Raw genomic sequence first — 22,865 nt, forward strand, 5'->3', positions numbered from 1 at the left:
ATTATCATGCAGAAAAATGATCTTGCTGTGAAATACACGGTTCTTCTTCTTGAACCATGGCAGGAAGTGCTGTTTGAGAAAATCCACATACATTATGGAGTTCATCTTTAGCGCCTTCAGGGATCCTAAAGGGGCCGACAATCTCTCTCCCCACGATTCCAGCCCAAAACATTACTCCACCTCCTCCTTGTTGGCGCTGTAGCCGTGTTTGCGTGGGGTGTCCATCAACCAGCCATCCTCCACTCCATCCATCTGGACCATCGAGCGCTGCACGGCACTCATCCGTGAGCAAAACAGTTTTGAAATCAGTCTTCATATAATGTTTGGCCCACTGGAGCCGTTTCTGCTTGTGTGAAGTGGATAGAGGAGGTCGACAGGATGGCGCATGCACAGCTGCAAACCTCTGAAGGACCCTGCATCTTGTTGTTTGGGGGACGTTGGAGGCACAAGCAGCTTCAAAAACTTGTCTGCTGCTATGACAAGGCTTTTTTGCCGCTGCTCTTTCAACCTGACGTAATTGCCTGTAGGAAAGAGTCCTCAATTTGCCCTTATCAGCACGCACACGTGTGTACTGTGAATCAGCTACATACTTCTTGATTGCCAAGACACTTCATCCTGATCATCGCACAATGTTGATTGTAGTCATGCCTTGACCTAAACACTCCACAATTTGTTGCTTCTCAGCAGCCGACACATCCTTTTTCTTTCCCATTTTGGCAGAAAATGTAGGCTGCTTAATAATGTGAGAGAGCCTTCTTAAGTAGTCTTGCCTTTCATTGGACACACCTGCCAAACTAATTAGCACAGGTGTCTGCAATTGCTTACAGTGATATAAAGAGCCCTGACACACATCACCATCAATGAGTTTAACTGACAAACAAACAAATTCTTCCCTTATCACTCCTGAACACTTTTTGTATAATAATTTGGAACGCAGTGTACATGTGCTTTTCCACAAAACACCAGTGGTTCACGTAGTGAATCTTACAGTTCTAACTTGCCAACCGTGGTCTGTATGGAGTTGTTCAATAAAGGGCCCAAAATTAAGATAACATAGATGGGAGAGGTCTCTATGAATAGGAATTCCTAAGTATTTGATACCCTGTGAGGGCCAGGCAAAGGGAAAGTTGGACTGGATGGAATCCTATATGGATTTAGGGAGGGAGACATAGAGGGCCTCAGACTTCGCTGCATTGATTTTAAAATTTTACCATGTAACAAAGTGATCTATTTCAGCCATAACAGCTTGGATGGATATATGTGATTGAGTGATATATACTAGGACATCATCAGCAAATAGAGAGCACTTGTACTCGGTGCCTCCCACCTCAATCCACCTAATATTGGGGTTATGGCGAATTGATGAGAGCAGGTGCTCCGTCACTAGGATGTATAAGAGAGGGGACAGAGGACATCACTGCCTTGTCCCATTGGTGATTGTGAAAGGTGATGAAAATGTTCTGACGCACCCCCTGGGCCTTGGGACACCCGGAGCCGGACCCTTTTTGGTGGATGCTGGTGGTTGTAGTCTTCGTGGCGGCGATCCAGTTCCGTGGCTCAGGGCGGTCAAACCAGTGGCGGAACTATTTATGTGGTTTTCATGTTTAAATGTCCGACTATGCCACCCGTGGATTGCGGTCAGAGTGAACCGCCGCTACAGGGCAGACAACTGAGGCTGGTGTTGTGGGTGCAGCAGAGCGTAGCATAACTCCCCACGGGAGGAGTATAGCCTCAGGGCAGTGTATGCGGAGGATGGGGGTGATGGTGCAGGGCAGCAGCAGTAACAACACGGAGTCAGTGATGCAGTTCAGGGCCTTTACTCACAGTTCTTATTATCCAGACCACGTCTGCAGGTAACGGCTGCCCACGTCGTACTGTGCTCACCAGGTGAGGGGCTCAGACAACTCCCAGATAACTTTGGAGCACTTCACAGGACCCCCTTTGTGTGTCCTTTGTCTGGCCTTTCTTACCAACACTTCTGTCCGGCTGCCTCGGGCCTCCTCTTGGTAAACTTGGCGCCAGTTTCCCTGACCCTATGTGGTGCCTTCCTAGCGGGTGTAGCGAGGGGCTGCGCCACATAAAATGTCAGAGCCTCTGGTTTCTAGCTGAGGGTCGTTTCCTGCCTCCACTAGTTCGGGGACCGGTCTCCCCCTTTGGCCTGACCCCTCCACGCAGGTGGATTCGGGCGTGCGGTGGCGACTCGCCCGTCCGCACCCCTGGGATCCCTTCATTCCTCGTTCCTGGAGCCTTCTCCGCTCCTCTTCCTTCCTTCTCCCTCTTCCAGGCCTGGGCCTCTGTTACTAGGCCCGCCTCCGGAGCAGAGCTCATGCAGAGCCCCTGCTCCCTGCCACTTCTGCTCAGACTTCTCTGCACTGAACTAAGATGGTGCCCACCTTTTATACTCCCTTCTCAATGCACCCAGGAACTGCTTCCTCCCTGCTCCTGCACTACAGGGTTCCCCTTCCTCAGTGTTCCCTCCCCCCACTCCAGCCAGGGACAGGGACTGTCGTGCCCATCTCAGGGGCATATTGGTCGCCCTGCCCCACGGCAATGTAGTGTAATGCATGCAGGTGTCGGGTCCTGATCCACACTCCATCCTTACCTGAGAGTGAGATATCACACCTCTGGGTGAGGTGCAATACGTCTGTAGCAACCGAGCCCTCAGGGTGCTACAGTTCCATTTATCTTCAGCCTAGGTGACGTATTGCGATACAGGGCCATAATTTTGGCTATAAAAGGGTCCCCTAGACCCCTACCCCAAGCTTTTTAAGAGAATCATATATGGCGTGCCAGGAGACTCTATGGAATGCTTTCTCAGCATCCAACGGGAGTATCTAATTACAAATTTTTAACTGCATCTAGCCCAGGAAATACTTTGTGCCTAGTAGCAGTGTCTGCTAGTGAGCGGATTATCCCGGCTGTTAAGCAAGCTGCACCACCTGTAGTTTAGACACTTAATTTTTTCAAAGGAAATGCTTCGGGACCATGGGATACTTAGTGAAGAGCATCAGGAGGCACCCCAAGGCATAGGGGCTGGGACTGGCAGTAGGATGCCTTGCGGTGGACAGCCGAGCTCGATCCTTATAAAAGCTTTTTAACTGCAGCAGCTTTAGTGGACGCTACTGGAGCTGGAATTACGCGGCTGCTGGCATGAGACTTGCACTCCAATAGATCCTTGTAAATGGATTTAAAGTGTATTCATTCAAATTAGAGAGACAATTTAAATTAAAAAGCTTAGAGCTGCCTCCACCACAGGGGGGCTCGCTCGACCCACCAGCGGACAGGCACCAGTATTGGGAGAGGGGGGCTGGCCGTCAGGGTTCACCGCGGCTCTGGCACAAACCCGGCGACACGGAGGTGGCACGGGCAGGAGCGGACTGGCCGTGTCGGCTTCTCACTTTTTGGATTTTAGAAGGGCATGACATGCCTATATCTGTGTCTCCCCCTCCTTTTACTCCTCCACCTCTTTTATTTTCGCATGACTATATGTACTTGTCACTTTTCCATGTGTTAGTTTTGTCTTCTGAGCAGTTTGTCAGCTTTTGGACACCTTTGAAGGTGTTTTCTATGTGTTTCTATGTGTTTTTGTTTGCCTGCCATTGGTTTTAACGGTGTTCGAAGGTGTTCGACGAACAGTTCGACGAACAGTTCAGCGAACACACGGGTGTTCGACGAACCGAACCGAACTCGAACACTACGGGGGTGGCTCAACACTAGTTATGAATAGTGTTGAGCGAGCACTAAAATTCTCGGGTGCTCGAAGCTCGGCCCGAGCTCACCGTGATACTCGGGTGCTCGACCCGAGCAACGAGCCCATTGTTAGTCTATGGGAGACCCGAGCATTTTTGCGCGCGGCACCCCCGGCAGTCTGTAGAAAGCCTAAAAAGTGCCCAAAACGATAGTGACAGTGCTCAAAAGACATGGGGGCAGCATGGGGATTGCCCCTGGAAAAATTTCTGACCCCCAGGTCACTGCTGTCAACAACGTGGTCAGAGGTATTAAGCCACTTTTACGGGCTCACAATAAAACGTTCAAAAACAAAATTGAAACTGCTTTCCTGTGAAATATGTTAAGGAATTTCCTTTCCAGGGTAAAGACTTGTGTATCAAGTAAAATAAATAACCAAAAACAAAAATACTCCTCTACACCTTGGGCTATGTAAAAAACTGCAGTAGCGCTGCTGCTATAGTACGATCAGATAGGCAAAGATCCGCAATCTCAAAGCACCGTATGCCCTGGTGCAAATAATAATGAAATGATGAAAAGAAAAGAGATGCACTGCAAACCACCCATAAAATACCAAGAGAGTGATTCCTACCTGTCTAAGAGAAAATGGTAGTCCAAATGAAGATATACGTGTGCAGCTTCCAGGGGTCCTTTGAAGAAGTCACAACTGCAACTAGAGGTGATAGACACGTGCCGGAGTCTGTAGAACAAGCCGTGAGTGTTTCAGAAAATGGGTTCAAACAGCGTAATAGAGGGGATAGAGGGCTGCAGAAACTCTCAAAGATTCAAGCTTTCAGGTACATGCAGCCATTGCACTAGGTGGATACAGGGATGAAGATCATGGGTGAGAAGGACTGCAGACAGCCTGGTAGGTGTGCCGGCCGGTCACACCTGCAGGACAGCTGATGATCAAGGATGCCAGCGCTTAGTATCTATGTGACATCACAACAGCTGGGGGATTCCACTGAGGGAAAAACAGTCCAGCGCATATTCGACGCGTTTCCCAGGTAACGGCCTCCTTCGTCAGGGATTTGCAGACACAGGGCGCTCCCTTGTATATATAGGTGGATAATCATCCAATAAATTGGAAAAAAATCATCCCTGTATCCACCTACAGTCATGGTCAAAAGTTTTGAGAATGACACCAAAATTATATTTTCACATGATCTGCTGGCCTCTGGTTTTTATTAGTGTTTGTCTGATGTTTATATCACATACAGAAATATAATTGCAATCATATTATGAGTACCAATAGGTTATATTGACAGTTAGAATGAGTTAATGCAGTAAGTCAATATTTGCAGTGTTGCCCCTTCTTCTTCAAGACCTCTGTAATTCTCCCTGGCATGCTCTCAATCAACTTTTGGACCAAATTCTGACTGATAGCAGTCCATTCTTGCATAATCAATGCTTGCATTTTGCCAGAATTTGTTGGTTTTTGTTTGTCCACCTGACTCTTGATGATTGACCACAAGTTCTCAATGGGATTAAGATCTGGGGAGTTTCAAGGCCATGGACCCAAAATCTCTATGTTTTGTTCCATGAGCCATTTAGTTATCGCCTTTGCTTTATGGCAAGGTGCTCAATCATGCTGGAAAAGGCATTGTTGGGCGCCAAACTGATCTTGGACGGTTGGGAGAAGTTGCTCTTGGAGGACATTCTGGTACCATTCTTTATTCATGGCTGTGTTTTTAGGCAAGACTGTGAGTGAGCCGATTCCCTTGGCTGAGAAGCAACCCCACACATGAATGGTTGCAGGATGCTTTACAGTTGGCATGAGACAAGACTGGTGGTAGCGCTCACCTCTTCTTCTCCGAATAAGATGTTTTCCAGATGTCCCAAGCAATCGAAAAGTGGATTCATCAGAGAAAATAACTTTGCCCCAGTCCTCAGCAGTCCACTCCCTGAACCTTTTGCAGAATATCAGTCGGTCCCTGATGTTTTTTCTGGAGAGAAGTGGCTTCTTTGCTGCCCTCATTGAAACCAGCCCTTGCTCAAAGAGTCTCCGCCTCACAGTGCGTGCAGAAGCACTCACACCAGCCTGCTGCCATTCCTGAGCAAGCTCGGCACTGCTGGTAGTCTGATCCCACAGCTGAAACAGTTTTAAGATACGGTCCTGGCGCTTGCTGGTCTTTCTTGGGCGCCCTGGAGCCTTTTTGACAACCATGGAAGCTCTTTCCTTGAAGTTCTTGATGATGAAATAGATTGTTGACTGAGGTGCACTCTTTGTAGCTGCGATACTCTTCCCTGTTAGGCCATTTTTGTGCAGTGCAATGATGGCTGCACGTGTTTCTTTAGAGATAACCATGGTTAACTGAAGAGAAACAATGATACCAAGAACCAGCCTCCTTTTAAAGTGTCCAGTGATGTCATTCTTACTTAATCATGACTGATTGATCGCCAGCCCTGTCCTCATCAACACCCACACCTGTGTTAATGGATCAATCACTAAAACAATGTTAGCTGCTCCTTTTAAGGCAGGACTGCAATGATGTTGAAATGTGTTTTGGAGGTTAAAGTTCATTTTCTGGGCAAACATTGACTTTGCAAGTACAGTAATTGCTGTTAAGCTGATCACTCTATGACATTCAGGAGTATATGCAAATTGCCATTACAAAAAATGAAGCAGTAAACTTTGGAAAAATTACTATTTGTCACATTCTCAATACTTTTGGCCATGACTGTAGTGCAATGGCTGCATGTACCTGAAAGCTTGAATCTCTGAAAGTTTCTGCAGCCTTCTATCCCCTCTAATACGCTGTTTGAACCCATTTTCTGCAACACTCACGGCTTGTTGTACAGACTCCGGCACGTGTCTATCACCTCTAGTTGCAGTTGTGACTTCTTCAAAGGACCCCTGGAAGCTGCACACGTATATCTTCATTTGGACTACCATTTTCTCTTAGACAGGTTGGAATCAGTCTATATGTTCTCAAGTAGCATTTTTCATGCGTTTTTGCACTTTTGTATTGCTTTCAACCGTGACAAATGCATTCACCGGGAAATGTCATTTTAACATTTTACAACCTTATCTGGCCATGTGCTGTGTGACACATGTGTACAGTGCTGAAAAGACATGGGAAAAGCATGGGGAAGACCCATGGAAGCATCTCTGACTCCCAGGTCACTGCCTAAAAGTGTGCCCATCCGAAGTGAATCTTGCCGCATCAGAAGATGCAGACTTGCAACTATCCCCGTGCAAGTCCTTGTCCTAGGGCAGTGTTCAATTGTACTTCCCCCATTCCTTGCAATGCAAGTGCAAATATGCAGCCAACCACCCACCCACCCGCAGGCTGCAATACCGTACTGCTTGCTTTCACTGGAAATGGGGCCTTTTTGTTTGGAGGAGGCCGAAGCTGGCCACTACCTCATGGCTGCTTCGGCAGCAAGGTATCCATACTCAGTCCCCAGCCGCCTGGTGGACGGATGTCCACGCTCGGTCCCCAGCCGCCAGGGGGCGGCCGGGTGTCCATACTCGGTCCCCAGCCACCCCACGGCCGGGTGTCCACACACGGTCCCCAGCCGCCCCTATTTCTCCTGTCACCTTCCCACACACTTTTCTTAGCCTGGCCTGCTTTAGGGCAGCATTGGATGAGCCCACCAGAAAACCAGACTCCTCAGGTGGGCCCTGGCTTCTCCATCAGGGGAGATGAGAGTGCCCAGGTGAGGAGCATGATGATGATGATAGAAGTTAGCATCTGCTTTGTTTTCTTTTAATGCAAGCGTAAGTGTGCAGCCTGCCTGCCACCCACCCACCCCAAGGCTGCAATGCCATACTGCTAGCTTGCACTTGAAATGGGGCATTTTAGTTTGGAGGAGGCCGAAGCTGGCCACTACCTCATGGCTGCTTCGGCGACCTGGTATCCATACTCAGTCCCCAGTCGCCCGGCGGCCGGATGTCCATAAACGGTCCCCAACCGCCCATATTTCTCCTGTCACATTCCCCCACACTTATCTTAGCCTGGCCTGCTTTAGGGCAACACTGGATGAGCCCACCAGAGAACAAGACTCCCCCGGTGGTCCCTGGCTTCTCCATCAGGGGAGTTGAGAGTGCCAAGGTGAGGAGCATGATGATGATGATAGAAATTAGCATCTGCTTTGTTTTCTTGGAATGCAAGCGCATGTATGTAGTAGCGGCTAGGCCTGAGGTGGTCAGCATTTTGGCCCATATCCTACCTCCGTGGATTGCTGAATGTTTTCCTGCTACTATCCCAGTTCTATGACTCCCATTAAAACAAAGCTTCAGGTGATAAATGATAGATGAGGTGGTGGCAAAGGAGAAAGATCAGGAGGAACAGGGACCATTCACATCAATATCAGGCCAGTCAACCACACATGTCTTGTAGGATATGTTTCTGTACCAAAAGGAGCGGTTCGGCTTCACAGTTATAGGGCATACAGTGAGTGCAATGCCTCCCAAAAATTTAGAGGCACTCCAATGCCCCTTGGAAGTGACATGGAGGTCAGAGAACCTTAACTAAACCATTTTTTCCATTTATAGCAACTGCATCTCCTGTGCACTGCTGGCCTAAGCAGTGAATGGAAGGCTTTCCAAAAATTATGAGGAACTGCAATGCCCCTTGAAACAGATGTGGATTACAGCGTACTAAAATCCTTCTACCCATTATTGGGGAGTGGGTCTCACTTAGTGTTCGCCTATGCATTGAAAAGAAAAAGCTGACTAAAATTAGGAGGAAATGCAATGCCCTTTGGAAGAGTCGTGGAGGTCACAGTAGCTTAACAAGACGGTTTTAATGCCCCTTGGAAAAGTGATGGAGGTCAAAGTAGCTTAAATAGACGGTTTTAATGCCACTCGGAAGAGACGTGGAGGTCGTAGTAGCTTAACAAGACGGTTTTAATGCCCCTTGGAAAAGTGGTGGAGGTCACAGTAGCTTAACAAGACGGTTTGAATGCCCCTTGGAAAAGTGGTGGAGGTCGCAGTAGCTTAACAAGACGGTTTTAATGCCCCTTACAAGAGCCATACAGTACAGCATATTACAAAGATTATTCCCATTAATGGGGAGTGGGTCTCCCATAGTTGTTGCTTATTCCTTCCAAGCAAAAGCTGCCAAAAATTAGGATGGAGGAACTTGCAACGCCCCTTACAAGAGCCATGCAGTACAGCATATTACAAACATTATTCCCATTATGGGGGAGTGGGTCTCCCATAGTCTTTGCTTCTGCCTTCCAAACAAAAGCTGCCAAAAATTAGGACAGAGGAACTTGCAATGCCTCTTACAAGAGCCATGCAGTACAGCATATTACAAACATTATTCCCATTATTGGGGAGTTGGTCTCCCATAGTCTTTGCTTATGATTTCCAAGCAAAAGCTGCCAAAAATTAGGACGGAGGAACTTGAAATTAGAGATGAGCGTTGTTCTACTCGAACTGTTCGCCAATCTCAAATTCGAGCTGTTTTGGGCGGTGTTCGAGCCGGTCGGCGAACACGAACAATTTGAGAAAAATTCGGCTGTTCGAGGTTATGTTCGATAACTGTTCGTGCACCAAAATCATAACTGGATTTTTTCTCAGTAATGATGAAAATTAATGTTAATACGCAGTTTGAGTGTACAGCGGGGCGGGGGGAGGGGCAGGGGATGGATCTCTGCAGGAACAATGAAGATCTCCATTTTTTTTTCTCTTTCCCGCATTTGCAGTGGGGAGGTGCAATCTGTCAGCCTATCAGCAGCGCACACACGGAGCGAAGTGCTTTTTTTCACACAAGCAAGGGCATGTGTGATTGGCAGTGTATGTCACATGTCCTTGCCCTATAAGACCAAGCCATTTTCCCCGTCGCCACCATTTTCTCACTGCTGCAGCTGCGTGTTAGACGGCACCGCTGTTGCTGTGTGCGCTATACCTTGTTAATTTCAAGCCAATTTTCGCACAAATATACAGATAGCTTGGGAGTAGGGAATAGTTGTGATTGCAGTCCTTTTAAGGACTAGGTTACAGCATTTCCTACGACTTTTATCAGGCAGGTCTGTGCTCTTAAATAGATAGATTGTGGGAGTAAAGACTAATTGTAATTGGAGTCCTTTTCAGGACTAGGTTACATCAGTTCCTATCAGTTTTTGCCAGGCAGGTCTGTGCCAGTGCTGTGCAAGTTTTTTTCACAGCATTTGGCTGAATCTAGCAAAGCTAATCCTTTTGGCCTATTGCAGAGTGTGTTAGTCAGTGGAGTAGCCTATCTGTGTTGCAAGATATACCACCTGTGTATAGAATACCAATTTTTTTACTGCACCTAGTGAAGTAAAATCTTTTGGGCATAGCATCATTCTATTAGTCCATCTATACTGACCTCCATCAGGTTGCAAACTGAATATAATTTTTTTCTGCATCTAGCTCTGAAAAAATATTTGGGCTTCTAGCGGTGTGTGGGACTTGGTCTATTAGTCCATCTATACTGACCTCCATCAGGTTGCAAATTAAAAATAATTTTTTTCTGCATCTAGCTCTGAAAAAATATTTGGGCTTCTAGCAGTGTGTGGGACTTGGTCTATTAGTCCATCTATACTGACCTCCATCAGGTTGCAAATTAAAAATAATTTTTTTCTTCATTTATCTCTGAAAAAATATTTGGGCTTCTAGCAGCGTGTGGGACTTGTTCTATTAGTCCATCTATACTGACCTCCATCAGGTTGCAAATTAAAAATAATTTTTTTCTGCATCTAGCTCTGAAAAAATATTTGGGCTTCTAGCAGCGTGTGGGACTTGGTCTATTAGTCCATCTATACTGACCTCCTTCAGGTTGCAAATTAAAAATAATTTTTTTCTGCATCTAGCTCTGAAAAAATATTTGAGCTTCTAGCAGTGTGTGGGACTTGGTCTATTAGTCCATCTATACTGACCTCCATCAGGTTGCAAATTAAAAATATTTTTTTTCTGCATCTAGCTCTGAAAAAATATTTGGGCTTCTAGCAGTGTGTGGGACTTGGTCTATTAGTCCATCTATACTGACCTCCATCAGGTTGCAAATTAAAAATAATTTTTTTCTTCATTTATCTCTGAAAAAATATTTGGGCTTCTAGCAGCGTGTGGGACTTGTTCTATTAGTCCATCTATACTGACCTCCATCAGGTTGCAAATTAAAAATAATTTTTTTCTGCATCTAGCTCTGAAAAAATATTTGGGCTTCTAGCAGTGTGTGGGACTTGGTCTATTAGTCCATCTATACTGACCTCCATCAGGTTGCAAATTAAAAATAATTTTTTTCTGCATCTAGCTCTGAAAAAATATTTGGGCTTCTAGCAGTGTGTGGGACTTGGTCTATTAGTCCATCTATACTGACCTCCATCAGGTTGCAAATTGAATAAAAAAAATTTCTGCATCTAGCTCTGAAAAAATATTTGGGCTTCTAGCGGTGTGTGGGACTTGGTCTATTAGTCCATCTATACTGACCTCCATCAGGTTGCAAATTAAAAATAATTTTTTTCGGCATCTAGCTCTGAAAAAATATTTGGGCTTCTAGCGGTGTGTGGGACTTGGTCTATTAGTCCATCTATACTGACCTCCATCAGGTTGCAAATTAAAAATAATTTTTTTCTGCATCTAACACAGCCAATAGTTTTGGCCTAATACCACAGTTTGGCCACTCAGCTCTGCTCGGTTACCATCCATTGTTTTTTTGTGCAAACAACTCCAGAGTTGTGAATTAGTTAACCACCAAAATGAGTGGAAAAAGGCCTGCTGCTGGTGGAAAGGGGAATAGGCGTGTTGGGAAGGGGAAAAAAGGTTGTGTCCGTGGGGTAGGTGCAGAAGAAAGACCATCTTCCAGCCAAACTAAAATGTCTACTTCTTTTAGCGGACAATGTGATAAGATCCCTTTCTTACGGCCACGCCAATCGCTACAAATTCCAGATGAGGCACAAAAACAGCAGGTGCTTCAACGGATATCAAGTGCTCCTTTAAGTGGGCTCTCCTCCACATCAACTTCAACATCACAAATACTCCAGTCCTCAAAGGTGTCACCCAAATCGCACTTGCTTCCTCACAGCTCCCAAATCTCCAGCTGCCCGTCTGAGTATGAGGTAGAACAGATGGTTGAGTCTGCAGAGCTGTTTACTCATACTATAGCCTGGGAATCAGAGGTCGACTCCAGCGCTTCTGTGAATCCAGACGAGGAAATGATCTGCACTGATGCCCAGAATCTTTATGAGTCGGATCCAGGACCAGACGCAGAAGGTTCTGACCATAATGTAGACCCTCATTCCCAAACTGTAACTCCTGTTGGTGGAGACAATGAGGAAGACGATGATAAGACTCAAATACCTGATTGGAGCGACAACTTTAGTTTTTTGTCAGGGCAGGAACAGGTTGGCTCTGAGGACGACGGGTGTGATAACGCACAGGGTGATGATGATGAGGTCGGAGATCCCACTTACTGTCAACCCACAGTCAGCCAAGAGATGAGGTCAGCAGAGGAGGTGGAGGAAGATGCTAGTGACGACGAGGTCAGGTTGCGCCTTCCTGGACAGAGACGTAGTACTGGAAGCACATCAACAACTGCATCCTCAAACACAACTCTGCCTCTCACCACAAGTCGTGGTGGCTCTTCAGGTCGCATGGGTGCTAAGCCTTGCATAGCCTGGGCATTTTTTCAGATCGATAAAGATGACCCAACTCGTGTTATCTGTAACATTTGTCAGCAAAAGCTAAGTAGAGGCCAAAAAATACATAGTTTGAGTACTTCATGCATGAACCGGCACATGGACATGAAGCATAAGTTGCAGTGGGAAGCTCAGTGTGCTACAATGCGGTCTAGCCGGCCGGGCCAACCACCGTCTGCCATATCTTGTGCATCCGCGGCCTCTTCATCCTCTGTGACTGGGGGGACAGCAGTCACACCTGTTTTGGGGCGCAGACCTGCCACCTCTTTACCCGCAACAGCCAGCGTGATTGGCAGGTCATCATTTTCTTTGGAGGTGGTAACACCAGCTGGTCTTGAGCGCTGTCCGACATCGATAGCACCACCTTTGGATCAAGGCAACCTAACATGTCCGCCTTTATCTTCCTCACAGACCAGCAGTTTGCCGGGGACACCCTTAACAACCCCGTCTAAGCACAATAGCCAGCCCTCGGTCCCTCAGATGTGGACAAGTAAAAGACCATTTCCTCCTAGCCATGAGAAAGTTAAGAGGTTGAATTTCACCATCTGCAAGCTCTTGGCTACAGAAATGCTGCCTTTCCGCCTGGTGGACACAGAGGATTTTCGAGACCTTATGTCCGTCGCAGTGCCCCAGTACCAGATGCCCAGTCGGCACTACTTCTCAAAGAAAGGTGTGCCTGCGCTCCACCAGCATGTCGCACACAACATCACCGCTTCTTTGAGAAACTCTGTGTGTGACAGGGTGCATTTCACCACAGACACTTGGACGAGTAGGCATGGACAGGGGCGTTACATGTCGCTGACTGGGCACTGGGTAACTATGGTGACAGCAGGACAAGGGGCTGCTGTCCAAGTCTTGCCGTCCCCACGAGTTGTGCGTCAATCCTCTTTATGTCAAAGTTCCTCCACTGCTTCTGCCTCCTCAACCTCCTCTCGGTCTTCCACCTGCACCCAAAGCCTGTCTGGTCATGCCACAAGCTTTCTAACTGCGCAGAAGGGATCCTGCACACCTCCTTACTATGCTGGCAGTAGGGCTCAACGTCATCAGGCGGTTTTTACATTGAAATGTCTGGGAAATGTGAGTCACACAGCTGAGGAGTTGTGGTCAGCTCTGGAGAACCAATTTCATGAATGGTTGTCTCCACTGGACCTGAAACCAGGGAAGGCCGTGTGCGACAATGCTGCAAACCTGGGTGCGGCCCTTCGCCGGGGCAATGTCACACACGTGCCTTGTATGGCTCACGTGTTGAACCTGGTTGTCCAGCAATTTTTAGCCCACTATCCCAGACTAGATGGCCTTCTGCAGAGGGCACGGTCGCTGTGTGCTCACTTCCGCCGTTCGCATCCCGCAGCTCAGCGACTTACATCTCTACAGAAGTCGTTGGGCCTGCCACTTCACCGGCTAAAATGCGATGTGCCTACCCGGTGGAATTCAACTCTGCACATGTTGCAGCGACTGTGGCAGCACCGACAAGCCCTGGTGCAATACGTTCTGACGTATAGCCTGGGCCAATGAGATTCAGAGGTGGGGCAAATCACGCTGGAGGAGTGGTCTCAGATCAGGGACCTATGCACCCTTCTGCACAGTTTTGAAATGGCGACGAAGATGTTTAGTGCTGACGATGCCATTATCAGCATGACTATTCCGGTGATTTACATGCTGGAGCACATGTTAAACAGAATTCGGAGTCAGGTGGTGGCACAAGAGGAGGTGGAGGAAGTAGAGGAGGAGGAGTTGTATGCGGAAGGGCTAACATCTGCAAGGTCCAGACGGTCGGCAGCACCAAGGCGGCAGGCATGTGAGGGTGGGGGAGATGGTTTTACCAGGGCGCATGGTAGCAGCCAAACTAGTGAGGAAGGTGCAGGAGCCCAGGAAGAAGTGGAGGACGAACTGATGGAAGACTCATCAGATGAGGGAGACCTTGAGCACATTTCTGTTGTGCGAGGTTGGGGGGAGAGGACAGAGGAAGGAAGCATGATTGTTACCTCGCCACCAACACAACAGGGACTTGGTGCTCCTGGATGCGCAACACACATGAGTGCCTTCTTGCTGCACTACCTGCAACATGACCCTCGAATTGTGAGAATTAGAAATAATCCTGACTACTGGGTTGCCACACTGTTAGATCCCCGGTACAAAAGTAAATTTGCAGAAATTATTCCTGCCATAGAAAGGGATGCACGCATGCAGGAGTATCAGCAGAGACTGTTGCAGAATCTTACATGTGCTTTTCCACAAAATACCAGTGGTGCACGTAGTGAATCTCACAGTTCCAACTTGCCAACCGTGGGACCGTCAAGTGTTCAGCACTCAAACCGTAACAGAACCACAGTATCTGCTGGTAACATCAATTTTGCGGAATCATTTCACCACTTTTTTAGCCCATCCTTTGCAAGGCCACAGGAGACAAGAAGTCTGACACATAGTCAACGCCTAGAGACGATGGTACAGGAGTATCTCCAAGTAAACATTGAAGCCACGACTGTGTCACTGGACCCTTGCTCTTTTTGGGCTTCCAATCTGGATAAATAGCCGGAGCTAGCCACTTACGCCTTGGAGATCTTGTCATGCCCCGCAGCCAGCGTTCTGTCTGAACGTGTGTTCAGCGCTGCTGGTGGTGTGCTGACAGATAAGCGCACGCGGCTCTCCACTGATAATGTAGACAGACTCACGTTCATAAAGATGAACAAATCATGGATCCGAAACGACTTTTCTACCCCTGTGTCATCCTGGGGAGAGTAAAAGTTTGATGATTGGTTAAAATCACCCTACCAACCGTTTTAAGCTTTCAAATTACTATTCATGTTTATCTGTATCTTGACTGGAAAATAATTTGGGCTTTGTAGCAGTGTGCAGCACTGATCCTATTAGGCCATCTATAATAAGCTTCACCAGATTTAAAATTAAAAATAATTTTTAGCTGCATCTAGCCCGGAAAATAATTTTGGGGCTCCGAGATGCGCAAGACACATAAGTGCCTTCTTGCTGCACTACCTGCAGCATGACCCTCATATTGTCAGAATTCGAAGTAATCATGACTACTGGGTTGCCACACTCTTAGATCCCCCAAACTTTTCGATCAACCTTTTCATTTTAATAAAGACCAAAAAAATGGTCATTTTTGAAATTATAAGCATTAGCAGGTTGTTAGAAACTGAAATCAAACAGTTTTCAACTCAAAACTTTATTCTAGGTGATGTTACATTTTCACATAGGACCCCTTGTTTGAAAGGAGCTTCTGAACTCTCTCGTCCATTGAATTTGTCAGGTTTTGGATGGTTTCTGCTTCAATTGTTTTGCATGAGGACAGAATACCCTCCCAGAGCTGTTGCTTAGATGTGAACTGCCTCCCGCCATCATAGACACTCCTTTTAATGATGCTCCAAAGGTTCTGAATGGGGTAGAGGTCAGGGGAGCATGGGGGTCACACCATAAGTTTGTCCCCTTTTATGCCCATATCAGCCAGAGATGCAGATGTTTTATGTGCAGCATGAGATGGTGCATTATCATGCAGAAAAATGATCTTGCTGTGAAATACACGGTTCTTCTTCTTGAACCATGGCAGGAAGTGCTGTTTGAGAAAATCCACATACATTATGGAGTTCATCTTTAGCGCCTTCAGGGATCCTAAAGGGGCCGACAATCTCTCTCCCCATGATTCCAGCCCAAAACATTACTCCACCTCCTCCTTGTTGGCGCTGTAGCCGTGTTTGCGTGGGGTGTCCATCAACCAGCCATCCTCCACTCCATTCATCTGGACCATCGAGCGCTGCATGGCACTCATCCGTGAACAAAACAGTTTTGAAATCAGTCTTCATGTAATGTTTGGCCCACTGGAGCCGTTTCTGCTTGTGTGAAGTGGATAGAGGAGGTCGACAGGATGGCGTATGCACAGCTGCAAACCTCTGAAGGACCCTGCATCTTGTTGTTCAGGGGACGTTGGAGGCACAAGCAGCTTCAAAAACTTGTCTGCTGCTATGTCAAGGCTTTTTTGCCGCTGCTCTTTCAACCTGACGTAATTGCCTGTAGGAAAGAGTCCTCAATTTGCCCTTATCAGCACGCACACGTGTGTACTGTGAATCAGCTACATACTTCTTGATTGCCAAGACACTTCATCCTGATCATCGCACAATGTTGATTGTAGTCATGCCTTGACCTAAACACTCCACAATTTGTTGCTTCTCAGCAGCCGACACATCCTTTTTCTTTCCCATTTTGGCAGAAAATGTAGGCTGCTTAATAATGTGAGAGAGCCTTCTTAAGTAGTCTTGCCTTTCATTGGACACACCTGCCAAACTAATTAGCACAGGTGTCTGCAATTGCTTACAGTGATATAAAGAGCCCTGACACACATCACCATCAATGAGTTTAACTGACAAACAAACAAATTCTTCCCTTATCACTCCTAAACACTTTTTGCATAATAATTTGGAACGCGGTGTACATGTGCTTTTCCACAAAACACCAGTGGTTCACGTAGTGAATCTTACAGTTCTAACTTGCCAACCGTGGTCTGTATGGAATTGTTCAATAAAGGGCCCAAAATTAAGATAGCATAGATGGGAGAGGTCTCTATGAATAGGAATTCCTAAGTATTTGATACCCTGTGAGGGCCAGGCAAAGGGAAAGTTGGACTGGATGGAATCCTATATGGATTTAGGGAGGGAGACATCGAGGGCCTCAGACTTCGCTGCATTGATTTTAAAATTTTACCATGTAACAAAGTGATCTATTTCAGCCATAACAGCAGGGATGGATATATGTGATTGAGTGATATATACTAGGACATCATCAGCAAATAGAGAGCACTTGTACTCGGTGCCTCCCACCTCAATCCACCTAATATTGGGGTTATGGCGAATTGATGAGAGCAGGTGCTCCGTCACTAGGATGTATAAGAGAGGGGACAGAGGACATCCCTGCCTTGTCCCATTGGTGATTGTGAAAGGTGATGAAAATGTTCTGACGCACCCCCTGGGCCTTGGGACACCCGGAGCCGGACCCTTTTTGGTGGATGCTGGTGGTTGTAGTCTTCGTGGCGGCGATCCGGTTCCGTGGCTCAGGGCGGTCAAACCAGTGGCGGAACTATTTATGTGGTTTTGATGTTTAAATGTCCGACTACGCCACCCGTGGATTGCGGTCAGAGTGAACCGCCGCTACAGGGCAGACCGCTTAGGCTGGTGTTGTGGGTGCAGCAGAGCGTAGCATAACTCCCCACGGGAGGAGTATAGCCTCAGGGCAGTGTATGCGGAGGATGGGGGTGATGGTGAAGGGCAGCAGCAGTAACGACACGGAGTCAGTGATGCAGTTCAGGGCCTTTACTCACAGTTCTTAGTATTAGTGTTGAGCCACCCCCGTAGTGTTCGAGTTCGGTTCGGTTCGTCGAACACCCGTGTGTTCGCCGAACTGTTCGTCGAACTGTTCGTCGAACACCTTCGAACACCGTTAAAACCAATGGCAGGCAAACAAAAACACATAGAAACACATAGAAAACACCTTCAAAGGTGTCCAAAAGCTGACAAACTGCTCAGAAGACACAACTAACACATGGAAAAGTGACAAGTACATATAGTCATGCGAAAAGAAAAGAGGTGGAGGAGTAAAAGGAGGGGGAGACACAGATATAGGCATGTCATGCCCTTCTAAAATCCAAAAATTGAGAAGCCGAGACGGCCAGTCCGCTCCTGCCCGTGCCACCTCCGTGTCGCCGGGTTTGTGCCAGAGCCGCGGTGAACCCTGACGGCCAGCCCCCCTCTCCCAATACTGGTGCCTGTCCGCTGGTGGGTCGAGAGAGCCCCCCTGTGGTGGAGGCAGCTCTAAGCTTTTTAATTTAAATTGTCCCTCTAATTTGAATGAATACACTTTAAATCCATTTACAAGGATCTATTGGAGGGCAAGTCTCATGCCAGCAGCCGCGTAATTCCAGCTCCAGTAGCGTCCACTAAAGCTGCTGCAGTTAAAAAGCTTTTATAAGGATCGAGCTCGGCTGTCCACCGCAAGGCATCCTAGTGCCAGTCCCAGCCCCTATGCCTTGGGGTGCCTCCTGATGCTCTTCACTAAGTATCCCGTGGTCCCGAAGCATTTCCTTTGAAAAAATTAAGTGTCCAAACTACAGGTGGTGTAGCTTGCTTAACAGCCGGGATAATCCGCTGACTAGCAGACACTGCTACTAGGCACAAAGTATTTCCTGGGCTAGATGCAGTTAAAAATTTGTAAGTAGATACTTTTGTTGGATGCTGAGAAAGCATTCCATAGAGTCTCCTGGCACGCCATATATGATTCTCTTAAAAAGCTTGGGGTAGGGGTCTAGGGGACCCTTTTATAGCCAAAATCACGGCCCTGTATCACAATACGTCACCTAGGCTGAAGATAAATGGAACTGTAGCACCGAGGGCTCGGTTGCTACAGACGTATTGCACCTCACCCAGAGGTGTGATATCTCACTCTCAGATAAGGATGGAGTGTGGATCAGGACCCGACACCTGCATGCATTACACCACATTGCCGTGGGGCAGGGCGACCAATATGCCCCTGAGATGGGCACGACAGTCCCTGTCCCTGGCTGGAGTGGGGGGAGGGAACACTGAGGAAGGGGAACCCTGCAGTGCAGGAGCAGGGAGGAAGCAGTTCCTGGGTGCATTGAGAAGGGAGTATAAAAGGTGGGCACCATCTTAGTTCAGTGCAGAGAAGTCTGAGCAGAAGTGGCAGGGAGCAGGGGCTCTGCATGAGCTCTGCTCCGGAGGCGGGCCTAGTAACAGAGGCCCAGGCCTGCAAGAGGGAGAAGGAAGGAAGAGGAGCGGAGAAGGCTCCAGGAACGAGGAATGAAGGGATCCCAGGGGTGCGGACGGGCGAGTCGCCACCGCACGCCCGAATCCACCTGCGTGGAGGGGTCAGGCCAAAGGGGGAGACCGGTCCCCGAACTAGTGGAGGCAGGAAACGACCCTCAGCTAGAAACCGGAGGCTCTGACATTTTATGTGGCGCAGCCCCTTGCTCCACCCGCTAGGAAGGCACCACATAGGGTCAGGGAAACTGGCGCCAAGTTTACCAAGAGGAGGCCCGAGGCAGCCGGACAGAAGTGTTGGTAAGAAAGGCCAGACAAAGGACACACAAAGGGGGTCCTGTGAAGCGCTCCAAAGTTATCTGGGAGTTGTCTGAGCCCCTCACCTGGTGAGCACAGTACGACGTGGGCAGCCGTTACCTGTAAACGTGGTCTGGATAATAAGAACTGTGAGTAAAGGCCCTGAACTGCATCACTGACTCCGTGTCGTTACTGCTGCTGCCCTGCACCATCACCCCCATCCTCCGCATACACTGCCCTGAGGCTATACTCCTCCTGTGGGGAGTTATGCTACGCTCTGCTGCACCCACAGCACCAGCCTTAGCGGTCTGCCCTGTAGCGGCGGTTCACTCTGACCGCAATCCACGGGTGGCGTAGTCGGACATTTAAACATCAAAACCACATAAATAGTTCCGCCACTGGTTTGACCGCCCTAAGCCACGGAACCGGATCGCCGCCACGAAGACTACAACCACCAGCATCCACCAAAAAGTGTCCGGCTCCGGGTGTCCCAAGGCCCAGGGGGTGCGTCAGAACATTTTCATCACCTTTCACAATCACCAATGGGACAAGGCAGGGATGTCCTCTGTCCCCTCTCTTATACATCCTAGTGACGGAGCACCTGCTCTCATCAATTCGCCATAACCCCAATATTAGGTGGATTGAGGTGGGAGGCACCGAGTACAAGTGCTCTCTATTTGCTGATGATGTCCTAGTATATATCACTCAATCACATATATCCATCCAAGCTGTTATGGCTGAAATAGATCACTTTGTTACATGGTAAAATTTTAAAATCAATGCAGCGAAGTCTGAGGCCCTCGATGTCTCCCTCCCTAAATCCATATAGGATTCCATCCAGTCCAACTTTCCCTTTGCCTGGCACTCACAGGGTATCAAATACTTAGGAATTCCTATTCATAGAGACCTCTCCCATCTATGTTATCTTAATTTTGGGCCCTTTATTGAACAATTCCATACAGACCACGGTTGGCAAGTTAGAACTGTAAGATTCACTACGTGAACCACTGGTGTTTTGTGGAAAAGCACATGTACACCGCGTTCCAAATTATTATGCAAAAAGTGTTTAGGAGTGATAAGGGAAGAATTTGTTTGTTTGTCAGTTAAACTCATTGATGGTGATGTGTGTCAGGGCTCTTTATATCACTGTAAGCAATTGCAGACACCTGTGCTAATTAGTTTGGCAGGTGTGTCCAATGAAAGGCAAGACTACTTAAGAAGGCTCTCTCACATTATTAAGCAGCCTACATTTTCTGCCAAAATGGGAAAGAAAAAGGATGTGTCGGCTGCTGAGAAGCAACAAATTGTGGAGTGTTTAGGTCAAGGCATGACTACAATCAACATTGTGCGATGATCAGGATGAAGTGTCTTGGCAATCAAGAAGTATGTAGCTGATTCACAGTACACATGTGTGCGTGCTCATAAGGGCAAATTGAGGACTCTTTCCTACAGGCAATTACGTCAGGTTGAAAGAGCAGCGGCAAAAAAGCCTTGTCATAGCAGCAGACAAGTTTTTGAAGCTGCTTGTGCCTCCAACGTCCCCCGAACAACAAGATGCAGGGTCCTTCAGAGGTTTGCAGCTGTGCATACGCCATCCTGTCGACCTCCTCTATCCACTTCACACAAGCAGAAACGGCTCCAGTGGGCCAAACATTACATGAAGACTGATTTCAAAACTGTTTTGTTCACGGATGAGTGCCGTGCAGCGCTCGATGGTCCAGATGAATGGAGTGGAGGATGGCTGGTTGATGGACACCCCACGCAAACACGGCTACAGCGCCAACAAGGAGGAGGTGGAGTAATGTTTTGGGCTGGAATCATGGGGAGAGAGATTGTCGGCCCCTTTAGGATCCCTGAAGGCGCTAAAGATGAACTCCATAATGTATGTGGATTTTCTCAAACAGCACTTCCTGCCATGGTTCAAGAAGAAGAACCGTGTATTTCACAGCAAGATCATTTTTCTGCATGATAATGCACCATCTCATGCTGCACCTAAAACATCTGCATCTCTGGCTGATATGGGCATAAAAGGGGACAAACTTATGGTGTGACCCCCATGCTCCCCTGACCTCTACCCCATTCAGAACCTTTGGAGCATCATTAAAAGGAGTGTCTATGATGGCGGGAGGCAGTTCACATCTAAGCAACAGCTCTGGGAGGGTATTCTGTCCTCATGCAAAACAATTGAAGCAGAAACCATCCAAAACCTGACAAATTCAATGGACGAGAGAGTTCAGAAGCTCCTTTCGAACAAGGGGTCCTATGTGAAAATGTAACATCACCTAGAATAAAGTTTTGAGTTGAAAACTGTTTGATTTCAGTTTCTAACAACCTGCTAATGCTTATAATTTCAAAAATGACCATTTTTTTGGTCTTTATTAAAATGAAAAGGTTGATCGAAAAGTTTGGGGGATCTAAGAGTGTGGCAACCCAGTAGTCATGATTACTTCGAATTCTGACAATATGAGGGTCATGCTGCAGGTAGTGCAGCAAGAAGGCACTTATGTGTCTTGCGCATCTCGGAGCCCCAAAATTATTTTCCGGGCTAGATGCAGCTAAAAATTATTTTTAATTTTAAATCTGGTGAAGCTTATTATAGATGGCCTAATAGGATCAGTGCTGCACACTGCTACAAAGCCCAAATTATTTTCCAGTCAAGATACAGATAAACATGATTAGTAATTTGAAAGCTTAAAACGGTTGGTAGGGTGATTTTAACCAATCATCAAGCTTTTACTCTCCCCAGGATGACACAGGGGTAGAAAAGTCGTTTCGGATCCATGATTTGTTCATCTTTATGAACGTGAGTCTGTCTACATTATCAGTGGAGAGCCGCGTGCGCTTATCTGTCAGCACACCACCAGCAGCGCTGAACACACGTTCAGACAGAACGCTGGCTGCGGGGCATGACAAGATCTCCAAGACGTAAGTGGCTAGCTCCGGCCATTTATCCAGATTGGAAGCCCAAAAAGAGCAAGGGTCCAGTGACACAGTCGTGGCTTCAATGTTTACTTGGAGATACTCCTGTACCATCGTCTCTAGGCGTTGACTATGTGTCAGACTTCTTGTCTCCTGTGGCCTTGCAAAGGATGGGCTAAAAAAGTGGTGAAATGATTCCGCAAAATTGATGTTACCAGCAGATACTGTGGTTCTGTTACGGTTTGAGTGCTGAACACTTGACGGTCCCACGGTTGGCAAGTTGGAACTGTGAGATTCACTACGTGCACCACTGGTATTTTGTGGAAAAGCACATGAAAGATTCTGCAACAGTCTCTGCTGATACTCCTGCATGCGTGCATCCCTTTCTATGGCAGGAATAATTTCTGCAAATTTACTTTTGTACCGGGGATCTAACAGTGTGGCAACCCAGTAGTCAGGATTATTTCTAATTCTCACAATTCGAGGGTCATGTTGCAGGTAGTGCAGCAAGAAGGCACTCATGTGTGTTGC

Source organism: Phyllobates terribilis, unplaced genomic scaffold, assembly GCF_046119375.1.
Source record: "Phyllobates terribilis strain yellow unplaced genomic scaffold, ASM4611937v1 Scaffold_2__4_contigs__length_985480577, whole genome shotgun sequence".
In the NCBI taxonomy this organism is placed as follows: Eukaryota; Metazoa; Chordata; class Amphibia; order Anura; family Dendrobatidae; genus Phyllobates; species Phyllobates terribilis.